The sequence below is a fragment of the Trichomycterus rosablanca genome, chromosome 2 (genome assembly GCF_030014385.1).
Source record: "Trichomycterus rosablanca isolate fTriRos1 chromosome 2, fTriRos1.hap1, whole genome shotgun sequence".
Taxonomy (NCBI): Eukaryota; Metazoa; Chordata; class Actinopteri; order Siluriformes; family Trichomycteridae; genus Trichomycterus; species Trichomycterus rosablanca.
In genome coordinates this window covers 16,195,930-16,218,539 of record NC_085989.1, presented here as the reverse complement: position 1 = coordinate 16,218,539, position 22,610 = coordinate 16,195,930, and the positions used below count along the sequence as shown (strand labels likewise).

Here is a 22,610-nt window from a genome sequence, read left to right as displayed (position 1 = left end):
ATTATTTTAGTCAAAAATAAAAGCCAATATCGACTGACTAACACGCTGCATGGAGGACTTGTAGCACTTGAAGGAATTCATAAAGCGCATTTCTCGTAAAACACAGCAAACAGCCCAGCAATGCCTCGCATGTGCTTTTCGTTTATAAGTAGCGGAATTTGCATTAGTACACAGTGCAGAATACCGTGACCTTATGTTCACTGACATTCATTTCTCATCCAATAACAGACCTGTATCAATCACAGATAGGTGGTCATTGCAGATGTTCTAAGCATGCGCATTGCTGCCGGCATCTCCGTGCAAAATAAAAATAAAAAACAGCAACAAAGCTGCGTACTTGTTTATAAAGAACATCTGCCATAATAAAGCGTGAATCAGTCTAGCGCAGTATGAACGTGCGGCAAGAGAGGGAGGAGCCGGGGAAAACCCCTCCGAGTCCTCCAACAGGACGCCAAACACACACTTCCTCAATACGACACAATAAACGGCATTTAAATGTCTAGTGCAGTCAACAACCATCACGTTCTGATAGAAATGCGCGATCAAGCTTACCCACCGTGGCCAGCGTTTCTTCAGCAACACGCGTGTTCTGCTGCAGGCTTCATAAACATTAAACACACACACACACACACACACTCACAGCAGCACATTGAAATGCTGCAGACGTCTACTCCAAAACAGGCGCTCCGGTGAGCTAGAAAACACGGGCTGGCCCAGGAAACAACTCCAATCCGGCCGAAATGCCACTTTAAATGTGACTTATACTGATTTTCGAACGACTTCTCAGGTCTACAGTGTTAATGGGGCAACCCTGTTAGCTAAATACAGCGGTAAATACGTGAGGGTACAGAACTAAAACGTTTCCTTTAACAGCTACTTTATTAACAACCCCTAGAAATGCGTGCAACCCCCCCCAACAACAGGTACTTACAGGTGTAGTCCTAATTGTTGGAGTTAATTCTGCTCCCTTACACCTTTCGTGCAACGTCTGTTTTGTACTCACAAGCCTCTTACTTTCTATTGCAGGAAACCGACAGGCCCACTGACGTCAGCGGGGGTCCCGTCTCCGCCTACTGGAAAAAAAGGAAGCGCAGAACAGGGGGTTTTCGACATACGACTAAGCAACGCGCAAACTCAACTCAACTCAACTCAGCTCAAAAGAAGCTTTATTGGCATGACAAATAAGGACAAATAAGGACATTCGTATTGCCAAAGCTTAGTTACAGATAATAACAATAAGATTAAATATATACAAAACAGTTACAGGTGCAAACATGTAAAATAGAATAAAATATTAATAAAAACAGTGCAAATAATAACAATAAAAAAGGTGACATTTACAATAATGAGGTAGTCATACATGTTTGTTGTGTGCGTGCGTAAACTTTAACGGCTCATTTCAGTGTTAAATTCACTCAGTAAACTTCAACGGCTCATTTCAGTGTTTAATTCACTCAGTAAACTTCAACGGCTCATTTCAGTGTTTAATTCACTCAGTAAACTTCAACTGCTCATTTCAGTGTTTAATTCACTCAGTAAACTTCAACTGCTCATTTCAGTGTTTAATTCACTCAATAAACTTCAACTGCTCATTTCAGTGTTTAATTCACTCAGTAAACTTCAATGGCTCATTTCAGTGTTTAATTCACTCAGTGTTTGAGCAACATGAGTCGCTAATACAACAGGACAAGCAGCCCATTCAAGTCAGTTCTCTCAACGCTTCAAGACAGTCGCTGGTTCAAAATAGTCGGTACTCGTGTTTCCTCTTAAACACGGCCCCTTTTGCAGATAGTTTAGGACTGACGGTTTTCCCGGAGTTTCCTTGTTGTCAGGTCACGTTGTGTCCCTCAACCCGTGCCCGGGCATTCCCTCACATGTACACACCTATCACAACAATGGCGAATCCAAGCTGCGCTGTCTGTCTGTTTGAATACAATGATTAATTTCGAATTCGGTTTATATGAACTAGATCAGAGCAGCAGAAATCACGCCAGTAGTTTAAAGAGCATGTTCAGAGTTTGTTGAATCGAATGCGAAACTTTCACCCCCAAAATATCCTCTCTTGATTTTAACGATTTCTACATGCAACTGGAAAGGAAAATACAAACCCAAATCAGAAAAAGTTGGGACAGTATGGAAAATGCATATAAAATAAAAATGCAGTGTTCCTTACATTTACTTTGACTTTTATTTGATTGCAGACAGTTTGAACCCCAGATATTTCATGTTTTATCTGCTAAACTTTATTTTAACTGTTAATATACCTCCATTCCTGCATTTCAGGCCTGCAACACATTCCAAAAGTTGGGACGGGGCAATTTAGGGCTAGTAATGAGGTGAAAAAACTAAATAATGATGTAATTCCAAACAGGTGATTGTAATCATGGTTTGGTAGAAAAGTAGCATTCTGAGTCTTTGATGAGCAAAGATGATCAGAGGATCTCCAGTTTGTCAACAAATGCTTGAGAAAATGATTTAAATGTTTAAAAACAATGTACCTCAAAAAAAGATTGGAAGGGATTTGCATATTTCCCCCTCTACAGTGCATAATATCATTAAACGATTCAAGGAATCGGGAGGAATTTTAGTACGTAAAGGCCAAGGGTGCAAGCTTAAGCTTGATGGCACTGCAAGAACCGCCACTCAACAATAGCTGATATAACCACATGGATAAGAGATTACTTTGGCAAACCTTTGTCAAGCACTACAATACAGAAATACATGCACAAATGCCACTTAAAACTTTACTGTGCAAAAAAGAAGCCTTATGTTAACCATGTCCAGAAGTGGCGTCAACTTCTCTGGGCTCGAAGGCATTGACCATTACACAGTGAAAACATGTATTGTGGTCAGATGAATCAGCATTTCAGGTCTTTTTTTTTTTTAAATGGACGCTGTGTGCTCCGGACCAAAGACGAAAAGGACCATCCAGACTGTTATCAGCAACAAGTCCAAAAGCCAGGGTCTGTCTTGGTATGGGGCTGTGTCAGTGCCCTTGGCAAAGGTCATTTATACTTCTGTGATGTCAGCATTAATGCAGAAAAGTACATTGAGATCTTACAGCAACATATGCTGCCTTCAAGACGTCATTTTTTTCCAGGGACGTCCATGCATTTTTCAACAAGACTATGCAAAACCACATGCTGCACACATTACAAAGGCATGGCTGCGGAAGAAGAAGGTACGGGTACTCGACTGGCCTGCCTGCAGTCCTGACCTGTCCCCAATAGAGAATGTGTGGAGAATCTTAAAAGGAAAAATGCGATAACGACGACCCCGTACTGTTGCAGATCTTAAGACGTGTTTACAGGAAGAATGAGACAAAATAAAAGCTGAAACACTAAATCACTTGGTATCCTCGGTGCCAAAACGTCTTTTAAATGTGGTGAAAAGGAATGGCAACATTACAAAGTGGCAAATGTTTTACTGTCCCAACTTTTTTTGGAATGTGTTGCAGGCCTAAAATGCAGGAATGGATGTTTATTAATAAATGAAATAAAGTTGAGCAGATAAAACATGAAATTGCTCAGGTTCATCCTGTCTGCAATCAAAATAAAAGTCAAAGTAAATGTATTTGCATTTTCCATGCTGTCCCAACTTTTTCTGATTCGGGGTTGTAATTAGCAATGCTGTGAAAGAAATAAAAACGTAAAAGAAATCGGTGGTTGTGTGTATTTATTTTTAGGAATTTTAATAGTATGTAACTGCAGGGACTTCACCGACCAGGAATCCCTGCAGAATTTGTAATCCCTCATGCCCACATGAAGTTATTTGATGCCGAATTTACAAAACCTGTCCCCCACCTGCCAAAACTTGTAGACAAAATCTAATGTAAAAAGCATGCAAAACCAGAACAAGTAAAGTTGCTCTTAAGACACTGAGTGGCATGCATTCTCACCAGCAAATTGACTTCCATACACAGCCACTGAGATAGATATCCTGTGTTGCAATCATTGTCCTTACAGAAAACTTCCTCAAAAACTATTAATAGTCTAAAATGATAATTGGTCCTATGTTTTATTTTTAAAAGCAAATAGATTTGAGGAAGAAGCATTTTTCTGCAATCATGTTGAGCAGTTCCAACTTAGTGCTCTTGCCTCTTTAGCTTTACATAATTGTTTAATACCTTTCTTTTACAAACAGATTGTTATGCCTTTGGTCCAGTTTTCCCTTTAAAACACTTTCTTGTTTCTTTTCTCAAAGGCTCTGACATTCCATAGTGCAGTATTAAATCCCGCCTTGGGTGTTTGGATTTCATTTGGATTTGGTTACTCACCATGTTCTGTTGTTTGGCCAATATTCTTTTTGTTCTGATTTTGTTCAGCCACTACACTTTGGTTCAAAATCATCTCACATGGTGAGTCTACTACACAGCCTTCTTCACCATGCTGCCTTACAGAAAGACTCAGCCAGCCATTGAACCATCAGAGCTGGACAAGTCAAGGTTCTCAAACAAATCTTGAACCAGCTAGTATGCTACCTGGTACCACCCACCAATAAGCATCTACTGACTCTTACTGAGGAACCCCCAACCTTTTACAGTCTTGAGTCCCATCTACCTACCTAAAATGCCCTAAAATGCTATGCTAAAAAACCCAGGGCAATGTTGGGGTTCCTGTTGCAGTGCTTTCAGCATTTTATCTCCTTCTTTCTGGTCAGGCCTTCAAACCACATCAATTTAGAGAACTGGCTGGATGGATCTCTGTTTATCCTTTAGTTGGTTCTTCAGTAAGCTGAAGTAGACCTTCTGTCACTGTGACACACTGTGGGTGATGAAGCCATTGAGTTTCAACAAACCACAAAAGGCATTTGGGGCCCTCTTTCCAGCCAGGGTGATGAGTTTGGCTTTCTGCCAAAGTTCTGCTGCTCTCCCTGGAGTGTTAAGAAATAGGATCTCAGGTTCTTGGAACTATTAATGCTCTTAAAAAGGATTGTTCTGTTTGCACACTGACTCCTCAATCAGCACAGATTAATCCTACTCTCCATGTATTGCACCTCAAACTGGTGTTATGTAATCTCTTCTCCCCTGACCCCAACCACCAACACACATCTTTTTTTTCTTTCTACTGTGCTATGTTTTATTGTGTAATACCTCTTCATTTAGTCTTTAGAGCAAGTATTTGAATGTCCTGTTAAGTCTTAACCAAAGCCCTGATTAAAACTCAATCAAACACTTTTGGAGAAATCCTAAGATTTACAGTTCAAAGATTTTTTCCATGCAATCTCATGGAGCTTGAGAGGATCTGAAATTAAGAATGGGATAAACTGTTAGAATCTAGCAATGCAAAGCTTGTAGTGATATATCCAAGAGGACATGCAGCTGTAATTGCACCCAAAGGGACTTCTAAATTTTCATTTAAAATCTCCTAGTACTAATCAAGTCCAAAATTAGAAGTACAGTAGACCCTTGACTTACGAATTTAATTGGTTCCGAAGGGCTGTTCTTAAGTCAGTGTTTGTTAGTTAAACCTATTTTTCTCATAAGAAATCATGTAAATAGAATTAATTCGTGCCAGACCTCCCAAACCACCCCTTACCTAACCTTTCTAATGTCTTAAATTGTCTTTTTTGTTATAAATACAAGTATATTTTCCCTTAAATCTTAAATGATAGAATAGACATTCCTGTAATAAACAATAATAAACAACAATACACAGTAGTACTGTACTGTACATAAACACACATCACATTTCAGTACAGTACGTGTGCTGTACCATACACCATAATACATTTCCTTCTTTTTTTTTATAAAATGTATCTACCAGAAACAACAATAACGCTCATATTTCTCTATTATTTCCTTCTTTAATTTCAAAAGTGTTGTATTTTGTAGGTGTAACTGCACGAAATAAAGAATACTTTACTCAGCAGACTTTCTTCTTCTCTTTAACTCAATGTCCCCTCTGTCTGATACACAGTGACATCCACTGGCAGGAGTAATTATACAACAATGAATAGTAATAGATTTGTTCATTTTCTCTCGGTCGGAGTCAACTCGTTCGTGACGTCACGTGTTTCGCGAATTTCGGTTCAAAATCCAAAATGTGTTCGTAAGTTAAGTTGAAAAAGATAGTTTGTAACCCAAAATGTTCGTATGGTAAACCGTTCGTAACCCAAGGGTCTACTGTAAAGCAAACCTGTCTCACAACATGGCATGGTGGCAGCATCCATTTGTAGAAAAAAACAAAAATACTTATTATTTACAAATATTTATTTTTATGAATATTTGCATCAAGTAAAGCTACAGTATATGTTAGATTTTTTTAATTGTAAAATTAAGTTAATTAACTACAAAATCCATGTTTAATTGAAAAACAGTAAGGCACAGATTACTGTACTACTAATTAACAAGAAATAGAAACTTGAATCTATGTATTTCACAGAGAGCCATTTTTGTTTAGCTGTGATGCAACAGCTAATGGAAAAAGGGCAAAGCATTCCAGCATTCCAGTCTGAGAATATAAATAGTGTTATAATGAGCACTGGTGAGGTGACTGTCTGTTTCTACCTTCCTGTTTTCTTTAGTTAAAAAGCCTATAATGAAGAATTTGTATGCACTGGTGACATTAAATAGACTTTGTAAAGACAATTACTTTCCATATACAGCGATGGGGCATAACATTAAAACCACCTCCTTGTTTCTACACTCACTGTCCATTTTATTTTATTTTTAGTTTGCTGACCATTGAAGAACAGTGTAAAAGCAGGCTAAAAAGTATGTAAAGAAATAGATGGGCTACAGTCAGTAATTGTAGAACTACAAAGTGCTTCTATATGTTCAGTGGAGCTGATAAAATGGACAGTGAGTGTAGAAACTAAAAGGTGGTTTTAATGTTATGGCTGATCAGTGTATGTATTCCATATAGACAGATAGAGGTAGATAGATATAGATAGATATTAATTGGATATTAATTGTATTATTATTGTTGTTGTTGTCTTGTTAAATACGAATGTATTCAGGCTTTCCACAAGGTTTTATCATTTGTGTGTTTGACGTTAACATAGTGGGGGAGATGTTCCATTGAGAGCTTGCCTCTGTGACAGCTCCTGCCTGCACACCCTCACAATCTCCATATCAAGCCACTGTGTGACTCACACTCTTTTATCTGCTGCAGTTAGTGAAATAGCATCCCCTACCTTATACTGTCACTGCAGTATAATTCACAGTTTCATAAGAGAAAGTTCAGGTTACGCTTTAAAACAATCCCTGAACTTAAACATGCATTGTTTTAATGATTATCTCCTCTTAGGGGATTATTGTAATTATATACATTGTATATCGATTACACAACCCCAAACCAGAAAAAGTTGGGACAGTATGGAAAATGCAAATAATAAAAAAACACAGAGTTTCTTACATTTACTTTGACTTTTATTTGATTGCAGACAGGATGAACCTGAGATATTTAATGTTTTATCTGCTCAGCTTCATTCCTGCATTTCAGGCCTGCAACACATTCCAAAGAAAGTTGGCACAGCAAAGCATTGACCACTTTGTAATGTTGCCATTCCTTTTCACCACACTTAAAAGACGTTTTGGCACTAAGGATACCAAGTGATTTGGTGTTTCAGCTTTTATTTTGTCCCATTCTTCCTGCAAACACGTCTTAAAATGTGCAACAGTACGGGGTCATCGTTGTAGCATTATTCATTTCAAAATTCTCTATTGGGGACAGGTCAGGACTGCAGGCAGGCCAGTCTAGTACCCGTACCCTCTTCTTCTGCAGCCATGCCTTTGTAATGTGTGCAGCAAGTGAATTTGCATTGTTGAAAAATGCATGGACGTCCCTGGAAAAGATGACGTCTTGAAGGCAGCATATGTTGCTCTAAGATCTCAGTGTACGTTTCTGCATTAATGCTGCCTTTACAGAAGTGTAAATGACCTTTGCCAAGGGCACTGACACAACCCCATACCATGACAGACCCTGACTTTAGGACTTGTTGCTGATAACAGTCGGGATGGTCCTTTTCATCTTTGGTCCGGAGCACACAGTGGTCAGATGAATCAGATGCTGATTCATCTGACCACAATGCACGTTTCCACTGTGTGATGGTCCATCCTAGATGCCTCTGAGCCCCGAGAAGTCGACGCCGCTTCTGGACATGGTTAACATTAGGCTTCTTTTCTACACAGTAAAGTTTTAAGTGGAATTTGTGCATGTAACTCTGTATTGTAGTGCTTGACAAAGGTTTGCCAAAGTAATCCCTCACCCATGTGGTTATATCAGCTATTGTTGATTGGCGGTTCTTGATGCAGTGGAACTACAAAGTGCTTCTATATGGTCAAAAGTAAATGTAATGAACACTGTGTTTTATTTGCATTTTTTATACTGTCCCAACTTTTTCTTATTTGGGGTTGTATATTCTTTTATTAAGATTGCATTGAAGGTAAGAGCTTTATTATCAAATTGTTTAATACTGAATTGGATGCATTCATATTACCTCTAATCTATTCTGTTGCCCAATTTGTTTTTATGTTGTGGATAGTGACAATGTAAAATTCTTCAGTGTTAGCAATACGGTAATAACAAATAAAGCAGCACCAAAGACATCTACAAACAATTTTCAGGATTCCAAGATTTAAATATGTTTAACTTATTGAAAATAGATTTTAAAAACTTACACTCACATTAGATAATGGGGCGGATTGCACCTCACCACTAAAGTGGATGTAGCCCCGCACCTGCAATAATTAAACATAAACCCAGTTTGCAGTATGATTACACAAGGTAGAACAATACTGTAGCCAAAATTCACAAGCAAAAGGACAAAAGAAAAAAAAAGTGATGGAAACAAAACAAATGTCCCCTCATAATATCTAAATTTATAAGCTATTAAGGCGTCCTGATATATTTGGTGACAGTCTGTGTCTATTTACGTCAGGGTGCTGTGGCTTTGAGTACATCTAACAAAAGCTACACCTCCTCAGTGGCTAGTGTGATATTTCTAGTTGGATTTGATGACACACTCCAACTGGCAACTACATTGGTGTTATGTTATGCTATGATGCATGTAAAGATGGCATGAGACTTGCTGGTCTAGTAGACCTGAAAGCTGGTATTTATATATTTCAATGTTTATTCTGAGGTGCATAGTGCACAGAGGTCGCCAACTTTCTGCAGAGTCAATCGCTACAGACCTCCAAATTTCATGTGGCCTTCAGATTAGCTCAAGAACAGTGTGTAGAGAGCTTCATGGAATGGGTTTCCATGGCCGAGCAGCTGCATCCAAGCTTTACATCACCAAGCGCAATGCAAAGTGCAGATGCAGTGGTGTAAATCACGTCGCCACTGGACTCTAGAGCAGTGGAGACGAGTTCTCTGGAGTGATGAATCAAGCTTCTCCATCTGGCAATCGATGAACGAGTCTGGGTTTGGCGGTTGCCAGGAGAACGGTACTTGTCTGACTGCATTGTGCCAAGTGTAAAGTTTGGTGGAGGGGGGATTATGGTGTGGGGTTGTTTCTCAGGAGTTGGGCTCGGCCCCTTAGTTCCAGTGAAAGGAACTCTTAATGCTTCAGCATACCAAGAGATTTTGGACAATTTAATGCTCCCAACTTTGTGGGAACAGTTTGGGGATGGCCCCTTCCTGTCCCAACATGGCTGTGCACCAGTGCACAAAGCAAGGTTTATAAAGACATGGATGAGCGAGTTTGGTGTGGAAGAACTTGACTGGCCTGCACAAAGTCCTGACCTCAACCCGATAGAACACCTTTGGGATGAATTAGAGTGGAGACTGCGAGCCAGGTCTTCTCGTCCAAAATCAGTGTCTGACCTCACAAATGCGCCACTGGAAGAATGGTCAAAAATTCCCATAAACACACTCCTAAACCTTGTGGAAAGTCTTCCCAGAACAGTTGAAGCTGTTATAGCTGCACAGGGTGGTCCGACATTATATTAAACCCTATGGATTAAGAATGGGAGTCACTCAAGTTCATATGTGTGTGAAGGCAGACGAGCGAATACTTTTGGCAATATAGTATATGTCATTACAATAAATGTATTTTATTAGTTAATCTATGTTACCAATCTAGAAAAAACAACCCAGACTAAATTGAAAGTAATTAGATTTTGCAGCATAAACATGACCTGACAGTTGCTACCAGCAACAAAGCTGTGTTTAATAACTATCTGGCTTTGGTAGGCAAAACAAACTATGACTTTATGGTATGAGTGGATAAGACACAGCAGCACTGCTGGAGTTTTTAATCACCTCACTGTCACTGCTGGACTGAGAATAGTCCACCAACCAAAAATATATTCGGCCAACAGGGCCCCGTGGGCAGCATCCTGTGACCACTGATGAAGGTCTAGAAGATGACCAACTCAAACAGCAGCAACAGGTGAGTGATCGTCTCTGACTTAACATCTACAAGGTGGACCAACTAGACAGAGGTGTCTAATAGAGTGGACAGTCAGTGGACACTGTATTTAAAAACTCCAGCAGCGCTGCTGTGTCTGATCCACTCATACCAGCACAACACACACTAACATACCACCACCATGTCATTGTCACTGCAGTGCTGAGAATGATCCACCACCTAAATAATACCTGCTCTGTGGGGGTCCTGTAGGGAAAGCAGGCTAAAAAAGTATGTAGAGAAACAGATGGACTACAGTCAGTCATTGTAGAACTACAAAGTGCTTCTATATGGTAAGTGGAGCTGATAAAATGGACAGTGAGTGTAGAAACAAGTAGATCAGTGTATATTTCCATCTTTTTACATACAGGATATGACAAATATATACAGTCACTATTGAGGAATGTGTGAACTATTAAAGGCCTAAGGCTTACTCAACTACTGCCATGTTATAGACATATAGATTCCTGGTTTTTAGCCTATAGGGAATGTGGCACAATCATACATGGTAGTAATTTTTACAGCAAGCACGCTATGTCAAAAATACAATATTAGGATAGTCACTGCACTTTTTTATTGACATCAATCATCAAAAGTCAAGATGAATGATATGGTACTTGATGGTATTGAACTATTGATATAAAAATAGCACATTACTGGCTTCTTTGTTTACACTGCACCATATGAAGTTACATAACCCAGGCTGTTGCCATGGCAACTCTGACCCCCGCCCACTGCCCCTCTAACACACACACACACACACTCACACCCTACCCCGTCTCCAGTATAGAACATCTAGTAGCCACATAAGTGAGCAAGTAAGCAAAAGATTTTCAAACTCAACCATGTGCTCCATTAATGAAAACACACGTCTCAATTTAGGGTGCAGACACACTTCTCTTCCGTCCTCTTCCGTTTTAGTGGAAGAGAAATGGATACAGATCTCCTCACTGTGATAAGTGTGTTCGGCTGTCACTGAAAACACATTGTTCTTCCACAATAGTACCAGATTTACCACTCATGTACACACATATACTATATGGCCAAAAGTATTTCGACACCTGACCATAAGCTTGTTGGACATACCATTTACAACTCCAAATCAAAAAAAGTTGGGACAGTATGGAGAATGCAAATGAAATAAAAATGCAGTGTTCCTTACATTTACTTTGACTTTTATTTAATTGCAGACAGTTTGAACTCAATATATACGAGGGCAATTTAGGGCTAGTAATGATGTGAAAAAAATAAAATAATTAAGTGATTCCAAACAGGTGATGTCAACAGGTGATTGTAATCATGGTTCGGTACAAAAGCAGCAACCAGGAAAGACTGAGACTTTGATGAGCAAAGATGATCAGAAGATCTCCAGTTTGTCAACAAATGTGTGAGAAAATAATTGAAATGTTTAAAAACAATGAACCTCAAATCAAGATTGGAAGGGATTTGCATATTTCACCCTCCAGTGCATAATATCATTAAAAGATTCAAGGAATCAGGAGGAATTTCAGTGCATAAAGGCCAAACGCGCAAGCGTAAGCTGAACGCCTGTGATCTTCGATCCCTCAGACGGCACTGCATCAAGAACCGCTATTCAGCAATAGCTGATATAACCACATGGGTGAGGGATTACTTTGGCAAACCTTTGTCAAGCACTACAATACAGAGTTACATGCACAAATGCCACTTTACTGTGCAAATAAGAAGCCTAATGTTAACCATGTCCAGAAGCGGCGTCAACCTCTCTGGGCTCAGAGGCATCTAGGATGGGCCATCACACAGTGGAAACATGTATTGTGGTCAGATGAGCTGTGTTCTCCGGACCAAAGACGAAAAGGACCATCCAGAGTGTTATCAGCAACAAGACTTTAGTCTTTACAGACCTTGCTTTGCCACAAAGGCATAGACATGCTGGGACAGGAAATGACCTTTCCTAAGCTACAAAGTTGGAAGCAAATAATTTCTTTTATTGAATTAATTAACAACTGTTAGCAGTTGTTGTGGCTAAAACATGTAAATTAAATAATTAGATTAGGTCCCAATACTTGTCAATATACTCCAATCAGGCGGCCGCTCAGGTGGCGCAGTGGTAAAAACACACACTGGAACCAGAGCTGGGTTCTTGAATACATCGTATCGAATCTCAGCTCTGAGGCTGAGCGGCCACATGAACAACGATTGGCCTGATTAAGCCGGAGGGGGTCTCTCTCTCTCATAACTAATGCAATTATGACCTCTGCTGGCTGATTGATGGCGCCTGCACAGAGATGAGAAAAGAGTGCAGATCAGGGTGTGTCTCTCCATACACAGTGCTAAGCTGCACTGCACTCATCAAAGTGTAGATGCATACGGCACGCTGCCCACGTGTTGGAGGGGGCGTGGGTTAGCTTCGTTCTCCTCAATCAGAGCAGGAATCGGCATTGGTGGAGAGGAAGCATGACGCAATAGGGCAACTGGACACGCTAAAAGGGAGAGAAAGGGGAGAAAATGCATAAATAAAATATATAAAAATAATAATAAAAAAAAAATATATATATATATATATATACTACTACAGACCACTACAGACCCCACAAGAGCTGCAGTTTTGGAGATGTTCTGACCCAGTCGTCTAGCCATCACAATGTGGCCCTTGTCAAACTCGCTCAAATCCTTACACTTGCCCATTTTTCCTGCTTCTAACACATCAACTTTGAGGATAAAATGTTCACTTGCTGCCTAATATATCCCACCCACTAACAGGTGCCGTGATGAAGAGATAATCAATGTTATTCACTTCACCTGTCAGTGCTCATAATGTTATGTCTGGTCGGTGTAGTGTATGTTTATAATAAGCTGTATAAAGCACAGCTATTTGTTAACTCAAAGTACAAAATTAATAGGTACCAAAATGACATTAGCCTTTGCCACTGCTGCAGTTATAAATGTTTGTGGTAAACAATAATGACAGGATTATGAGAGGCATACTGTATGTAAAAGACCACAAAGACACGTATAAAAAAAGGTAATAGCTACTTCTATGTAAAACAAACCGTAATGGTTCCCCACTGTTAAAATCAGTTTACATGTCTGGAGCTATAATTAATTCATTTAAACAAGTTCACAGGGTTCGGGAACAAGGGTGGACTTTTCTCCTCAAGCACAAACACAAAAGCGCAAATGAAATGAGCAGAAAACACACTGAGCGTTTTATATGAGCCACTGGCTGCACAATACTCCTCCAATAACTGTGTCAAGGTCACTGAATGTCCTTCATTTCCTCTACTCTTCTCTTCCGTCTTCTCTTCCTATCTCTCACGCTTCTCTCTCTGTTGTCTTCACTTTGTCTTCTCTTTTTCTATTCTCTTCTTTTTCTTGTCTTCTTATTTGTTCTTGTCCCTTATTTCACCTTCTCTCTGCTTTCCTTGACAAAATCTATACATGTAATACACAACAACCTACCTATGTTATGTTTATAAGCCAGTTTAAATTCAGCATGCTTTAATTTGTTTGGGATGATTTACAACCCCAAATCAAAAAAAGTTGGGACAGCATGGAAAAAGCAAATAATAACTTTATCTTACAGTTTCTTACATTTACTTTGACTTTTATTTGATTGCAGACAGGATGAACCTGAGATATTTCATGTTTTATCTGCTCAACATTCCTGCATTTCAGGTCTGCAACACATTCCAAAAAAAGTTGGGACAGTAAAGCATTGACCACTTTGTAATGTTGCCATTCCTTTTCACCACACTTAAAAGACGTTTTGGCACTGAGGAGACCAAGTGATTTAGTGTTTCAGCTTTTATTTTGTCCCATTTTTCCTGCAAACTCGTCTTAAGATGTGCAACAGTATGGGGTCATCATTGTCTCATTTTTCGTTTCAAAATTCTCTATTGGGGACAGGCAGGGCTGGACTGGGAACAAAATTCAGCCCAGGACTTTTTTCTTGACCAGCCCACTACAAACACATTGCGCCACACATCCCACCCCCTAATCAAATGTTAGATGATTGATATTAATAGTTTTCATCTATCTTACCACTAAAGTTAATAACTCACTATAATAAAAATTTAAATAATAAAAAAATAACTACAAACAAATATATATATTTCCAACACTTTCCTTTGGGATTAATAGTTCTATCCATCTATCACACACATAAAATTTACAATTTCTGAAATGGTTCTATTGGATTTCACCATCCTGTCTCATTAAACCGCAAGAAATAAAATTAAATCTTTCTTTCATTAAACCTTTAACACAGGTAAATATGCTTTTTTCGCACTTTTATTCACACGTGATTCACGTTTGTTCCAAATTAGTGCATTGCTCCGATGAGCAAAGAAATAAATACTTTATATGTTGACAAGGGAAATTAACCATGTGAGCTATGCACATAATCACTCTAAAAAATGTCCTGAACAGCTGCATTTTCCTTTCTGTATTATAGAGGACAAGATAGTGTTTATTTTTTCTGAAGAGCAGAGACTAATGGTACCATCTTAAATTATATCCACCGCCCTATGTAGTGCACTATGTTGGGCATGATATCATAGAACTTTTACAAAAATCGTCCTTAAAACGGCTGGTTTAAAGCCCCTGATAGCTTAGATAACTACTTATTAATCATTCAGCGACTGTTAAAAGAAATGTGTTGTACTGTTAGGAAGTACCCTAAGTAGGGCATAGGCGACATTTGAGATGGGCCCACAGTCTCTTCTTAAACGGCGTTACTAACGAAGCAGTCACTGAACACTAACTTTTCCTTTTCTGTTCTCTGGCTGTGCTGTAGTTCCTCACTGCCAAACAGGTTGTCCAGTTTCCTGCACTTTTCTGCATCTGCTTGCAGCTTTTTCTGTTTTTTTTTTATCACGGGCTTTTTCTGCACCTCCTTTACGCTTTTTCGTCCCTTTCTCCATCTCGCACTCATTCATAGTTTTTGTACTGTGGTTGTGATTATGGTTTATCCTGGGGGAGGGACATTTCTGTGATTGGCCAATGGACATGCAGCGAGGATACTGTGGTGGGCCAATACACACTTCAGGATTATTATTCAGGAATATTTAAAACCTCCCTCAGCGGCCCACATACAGAGCGGCCCACCGGGAAAACTCCCGACCCTCCCGATGGCCAGTCCATCCCTGGGGACAGGTCAGGACTGCAGGCAGGCCAGTCTAGTACCCGTACCCTCTTCTTCTGCAGCCATGCCTTTGTAATGTGTGCAGCAAGTGGTTTGGCATTGTCTTGTTGAAAAATACATGGACGTCCCTGGAAAAGATGACGTCTTGAAGGCAGCATATGTTGCTCTAACATCTCAATGTACTATTCTGCATTAATGCTGCCATCACAGAAGTGTAAAAGACTTTTGCCAAGGGCACTGACACAGCCCCATACCATGACAGACCCTGGTTTTTGGACTTGTTGCTGATAACAGTCTGGATGGTCCTTTTCTTCTTTTGTCCGGAGCACACGGTGTCCATTGTTTCCAAAAAAGACATGGAATGCTGATTCATCTGACCACAATACACGTTTCCACTGTGTGATGGTTCATCCTAGTTGCCTCTTAGCCCAGAGAAGTCAACGCCACTTCTGGGCATGATTAACATCATTAAAACATTAAGGCTTCTTTTTTGCACAGTAAATTTTTTAAGTGGCATTTTCCATCCCTCACCCATGTGGTTATATCAGCTATTGTTGAGTGGCGGTTCTTGATGCAGTTCCGTCTGAGGGATTGAAGATCACAGGCGTTCAGCTTAAGCTTGCGCCTTTGGCCTTTACGCACTGAAAATCCTCCAGATTCCTTGAATCGTTTAATGATATTATGCACTGTAGAGGGAGAAATATGCAAATAACTTCCAATCTTTCTTTGAGGTTCATTGTTTGTAAACATTTCAACAATTTTCTCACACATTTGTTGACAAACTGGAGATCCTCTGATCATCTTTGCTCATCAAAGACTCAGCCTTTCCTGGATGCTGCTTTTGTACCAAACCATGATTACAATCACCTGTTGACATCAGATCATTATTTAGTTTTTTTCACTTCATTACTAGCCCTTTTTTTGGAATGTGTTGCAGACCTGAAAGGCAGGAATGAAGGTTTATTAATAAATGAAATGAAGTTGAGCAGATAAAACATGAAATATATTGGGTTCAAACTGTCTGCAATCAAATAAAAGTCAAAGTAAATGTAAGGAACACTGCATTTTTATTTAATTTGCATTTTCCATATTGTCCCAACTTTTTCTGATTTGGGGTTGTAGTTATAGATCAGTATTTTCCACACCCTTAGTAAAAATCAATGCCAAGTCTCCCCACCCCTCTTTTTTTGTAAATTATTTATTTTCTAGAATTTAGCCTGAAGGCATCACACAGCTGCTTGTGTGGATATGACTCACATGATGATTCATGCCTGACTGATCACAGGCCAGTATTTTCCACCTGTATGTTCCACAGGTCAGGTAAGGCATCATGTTTAAAACCATTATTGCAATCTTCCATACATATCATTTCAAACATTTAGAACACTTATATTTACATTATTTGGCATATGCTCTTATCCAGAGTGATAGGTGTATTGTAGTCTCTTTGGCAGGTTTATCCCTTAGAATGCCAATGGTCTAAGAATAGAATAGTACAGAAACACTGTGTTCCCTCATCTGTGTGGGTTACCTCATAATTTTCTTGTTTTCTCTCAACTCTTAAAACATGCAGTGGATTTAATTCTCTAAATTCCCATTTGGGTTGAAAGGAGTCTAAAGGAGATACTTATTACGTAAGTTGAAGCCAAGGAAATATAATGAACCAGAAAGCAAGATTGACAGAATTTGTAAACAGCAAGTGTTGCAATGCAGCACTGAGAACACTGGTTAGATCCTTGCATTCTATTACAACCCCAAATCAGAAAACGTTGGGACAGTATAAAAATTGCAAATAAAAATAAAAACACAGTGTTCCTTACATTTACTTTGACTTTTATTTGATTGCAGACGCTTTCAACTCAAGATATTTCATGTTTTATCCACTCAACTTTAATTCATTTATTAATATACCTCCATTCCTGCATTTCAGACCTGCAAAACATTCCAAAAAATTTTGGGACGGGAGCAAATTAGGGCTAGTAATGAAGTGAAAAAACTAAATAATGATGTAATATTTCCAAACAGGTGATGTTAACAGGTGATTGTAATCATGGTTTGGTACAAAAAGTCTTTGATGAGCAAAGATGATCAGAGGATCTCCAGTTTGTCAACAAATGTGTGAGAAGATTATTGAAATGTTTAAAAACAATGAACCTCAAAGAAAGATTGGAAGGGATTTGCGTATTTCTCTCTCTACAGTGCATAATATCATTAAACGAGTCAAGGAATCAGGAGGAATTTCAGTACGTAAAGGCCAAGGGTGCAAGCTTAAGCTGAACGCCTGTGATCTTTGATCCCTCAAACGGCACTGCATCAAGAACCGCTACTCAACAATAGCTGATATAACCACATGGGTGAGGGATTACTTTAGCAAACCTTTGTCAAGCACTACAATACAGAGTTACATGCACAAATGGCACTTAAAACTTTAATGCGCAAAAAATAAGCCTTATGTCATGTCCAGAAGCGGCGTCAACTTTTCTGGGCTCTGAGGCATCTAGGATGGACCATCACACAGTGGAAACGTGTATTGTGGTCAGATGAATCAGCATTCCAGGTCTTTTTTTTTTGAAAAAATGGACGCCGTGTGCTCCGGACCAAAGACGAAAACGACCATCCAGACTGTTATCAGCAACATGTCCAAAAGCCAGGGTCTGTCATGTATTGGGCTGTGTCAGTGCCCTTAACAAAGGTAATTTACACTTCTGTGATGGCAGCATTAATGCAGAAAAGTACATTGAGATATTAGAGCAACATATGCTGCCTTCAAGATGACATCATTTCCAGGGAGATTTTCCATTTTTCAACAAGACAATGCAAACCCACATGCTGCACACATTACAAAGGCATGGCTGCAGAAGAAGAGGGTGCGGGTACTGGACTGGCCTGCCTGCAGTCCTGACCTGTCCCCAATAGAGAATGTGTGGAGAATTTTGAAACAAAAAATGTGACGACGATGACCCCGTACTGTTGCACATCTTAAGACGTCTTTTAAGTGTGGTGAAAAGGAATGGTAACATTACAAAGTGGTAAATGCTTTACTGTCCCATTTACTGTTTTTTGGAATGTGTTACAGACCTGAAATGCAGGAATGGATGTTTATTCATAAATGAAATGAAGTTGAGCAGATAAAACATGAAATATCTCAGGTTCATCCTGTCTGCAATCAAATAAAAGTCAAAGTAAATGTAAGAAACTCTGTGTTTTTTTATCATTTGCTTTTTCCATGCTGTCCCAATTTTTTCTGATTTGGGGTTGTACATTGTGGACATGGACTTGGATCTTGCCACGTAAGAATGAAGCTCATTGTCTGCATAATCGACACTACACATCAGTTAAGATTTTAAGGTGTGGACTCAAAACAGAAGCTTTTTTGCACATCAGCCTCTAAGCTCAGTGATGTAAGATTTACTTGATTGTGTACAGAAACAGCTTCTAGTAGTTGTAGTAGTTCTTGGAGAGCATCTGACCATTAAAACAGATGTGATTATTTAAGGTTTCTGTCTGTCTAACTTCACATACCACTTTGAAGAATGCAAATTTACAGGAGTATGAAAGTTACATCAAGTTTTACATGGAAAAGCACATATGGCCTACAAGGAGGCTTGACCTCAACTCCACATGCTTGATATGTATTGGAACACTGATTGTGAGCCAGGCCTTTGACGTCTAATGACCTCGAAAAGTGATTTAACAGAAAACAACCAACCAATTACCAGGATTATGTAAATACCAACACTAAATATGTTTGCTACATTAACTTAAAAACTGGGTTTTTAACTGTCAGTTAAAATGTAAATCTGAATGTTTATTTTCCAAACTGAAATGAGTAGCATTTTAGCTCCCCCAGTAGGCCACAAAATGTATTACTCCTCCACTTCTCTCAAAATACGGAATTTATGTATGGGATGGGATACCTAAGAAACCCTTTAAAATGTAAATATATAGATGGATAAATTACTACTCATGCATAAACCATAAGATCTTTACATTCTTTACATAAAGTAGTTGTTGATTACTCAATAATACTAGGCTATGCAGACACAGTTTAATTACAGCTGTCCTGAGACTCATTATAGCGACAAGAAAAAGTGCAAGAGTAATGATCCAAACTCTTACGGCTCAGTCAAATCTGCCCAGAATTCCTCATTAAATGCACATGTAACATCCAATCTCGACAGGGGCCGCACTGCTAGGTTAAGCAATTGTCAAACTCTGTCTCTAAGTGTCTAACTGCAAAAGGAGTCAGTTGAAATGATCTGATAAGGATGCCCTCTGGAGCTGTTTCAGAAATACCCCACTAAATAAAAAACACACAGTAAACTTAGGAATCGATAAAGTGATTACATTTTACAGCTGGCTGACGAATGCACTGGGAATTAACATGTTCACCTTCTGCTGTCATGATCATTTTTACTAGAAAAAGTAGATGAAAAATGAGATAAAGAAAGTACCTGGACCACAATGCTAAATAAACTAGCTTGTCTTACTCAAACACTCAAATGCTCACTGGACATACAGCGATCAGCCATAACATTAAAACCACCTCCTTGTTTCTACACTCACTGTCCATTTTATCAGCTCCACTTACCATATAGAAGCACTTTGTAGTTTCACAATTACTCTACATACTTTTTTGCCTACTTTCACCCTGTTCTTCAGTGGTCAGGACCCCACAGGATCACCACAGAGCAGATATTATTATTCATGTAAAAACTCCAGCAGCGCTGCTGTGTCTGATTCACTTATATTATCACAACACACTAACACACCACCACCATGTCAGTGTCACTGCAGTGATGAGAATGATCCACCACCTAAATAATACCTGCTCTGTGGTGGTCCTGGGAGAGTCCTGACCATTGAGGAAAAGGGTGAAAGCAGGCAAAAGGTATGTGGAGGAACAGATGGAATACAGTCAGTAATTGTAGAGCCACAAAGTGCTTCTATATGTTCAGTGGAGCTGATAAAATGGACAGTGAGTGTAGAAACAAGGAGGTGGTTTTAATGTTATGGTTGTTATGGTATAGTTTCACTTTGTGAGTTTGTGTGTTCATGTAAGATGACTTCTATACGGTACTTGAGGGTTCAAAATTAATCAAAGGCCCAAAAGTTGTCCTAACTCTAGACTTAGAGTTGGAAGAAGAAACTCTAAGAATGATGTAGTGATATAGAGATAGGAGTAGAGTGTGAGGGGGAAAGGAAACGTCATTGATAAAATAAATATACCAACATATTCCACAACCCATGCCTTAGCTTATGTAATATATCCTGTCTGTGAATCCTAGATGTGCCTTCAATTGTGTGTGTGTGTGTGTGTGTGTGTGTGTTTACCCAGACTGAGATGGAGGACTGAGATGGAGGACTGAGATGGAGAACTGAGATGACTCATCGGCTTTGCACTTTGTTTTAATTCCAGTAGAGCCAACAATAGGGCTTTGAGGAAATGTTAGGTTAGATGGAGTTAGATCAGTTAGATCTCATTTTTAGCTCAGACTAATTCCCCCTGTGGATGATGACAGAGTGCTGTACTGTAATGAAGCAAAATGAGAGAAATGGATTTGAAGGAATGTTGAATGAACAATGGTGGAAGATGATGAAACAACATTTTGCATTTCTTTATACTGTTATTTATGTTCTTTAACAATGAATGTTATGCATGAGAGGCTGACAGTGCAACCAAAATTAGTAAAATAAAATACTAATTAAAAACTTGTTAAGCCATCTTTATTAGTAAAAACTAATGCTAAATGTTTTAGATAACTTTTGCCATAACTGCAGAAATTGGCCACTATTCTAAAGCATAAACATACACTGATCAGCCATACCATTTACACCACCTCCTTGTTTCTACACTCACTGTCCATTTTATCAGCTCCACTTACCATATAGGAGCAATTTGTAGTTCTACAATTACTAACTGTAATTCATCTGTTTCTCTACATTCTCTACTTTTTTAGCCTTCTTCACCCTGTTCTGTCAATACCCCCACAGGACCACCACAGAGCAGGTATTATTTGGGTCTATAACGTAGACCAATTAGGTAGGAATGTCTAGTGGACAGTGAGTGGACATGGTATTTAAAAACTCCAGCAGTAATAATACCAAAATATACTACTTGATCTGTTAAGACCCTACTAGACTCTACTAGACCTTAATAGACCCTATAAAACCCTACTAGACCTTACTGGAACCTACTAGACCTTACTAGATTCTACTAGATTCTCCTCACTGGACCATACTAGACCCTACTATGCCTTAGTAAACCTAAATAGACCATACTAGACCCTACAAGACTTTACTAGACCTTACTAGACCCTTCTAGAATTTATTAGACCTTAAAACACTAGAACTTAATATACCTTACTAGACTCTACTACACTTTACTTGCTCCTACTAGACCTTTCTAGACCATATTAGACCCTACTAGACCTTATAAGACCTTAAAAGACCCTACTTGACCCTACTTGACCCCACAAGACCTTAACAGACTCTATTAGACTTTACTACAAGTTAACAGAACCTACTAGACCTCACTAGAAATTAACAGACCCTGTTAAAACTTACTAGACATTAACAGACCCTACAAGACCTTACTAGACCTTAGAAGACCCTACTAGACCTTACTAGACCTTAAAACACCCTACTAGACCTTAACAGACCCTACAAGACCTAACTGGACCATACAAGACCTCACTAGACCTTAATAGACCCTACTAGAACTTACTAGACCTTAACAGACCTTAGAAGATACTACTAGATCATACTAGACCTTAAAAGACCCTACTAGACCTTAACAGAACCTACAAGTCTTAACAAGTCCTTAAAAGATCTTTCTAGAACTTACTAGACCCTAAAAAATCTTACTAGACTTTTAAAGACCTTACTAGAATTTAACAGACCCTTCTAGACTTTTACAGACCCTACTAGACCTTAACAGAACTTAACAGATTCTAATAGACATTACTAGACCTTAACAGACCCTGCTTGACCTTACAAAACCTTAAAAGACCCTACTAGACCTTACTAGAACTTAACAGACCCTACTAGACCTTACAAGACCTTTAAAAGAGTCTTCTTGACCTTACTAGACCTTATCAGACCCTACTTGTTCTTTAAAGACCCT

At 39.0% G+C, this 22,610-nt stretch overlaps 1 protein-coding gene across 1 annotated transcript in view; it reads right to left on the bottom strand.

The window, feature by feature from the left end:
- hivep1 (HIVEP zinc finger 1) overlaps nucleotides 1-1,026 on the bottom strand; it is a 113,306-nt gene extending 112,280 nt beyond the window's left edge. Inside the window, exon 1 of the mRNA XM_063011964.1 lies at nucleotides 932-1,026. The gene's annotated coding sequence lies outside the window, so the exon portion shown is untranslated. The remainder of the gene's footprint in view (nucleotides 1-931) is intronic.
- Between the last annotated feature and the right edge of the window lie 21,584 nt (nucleotides 1,027-22,610).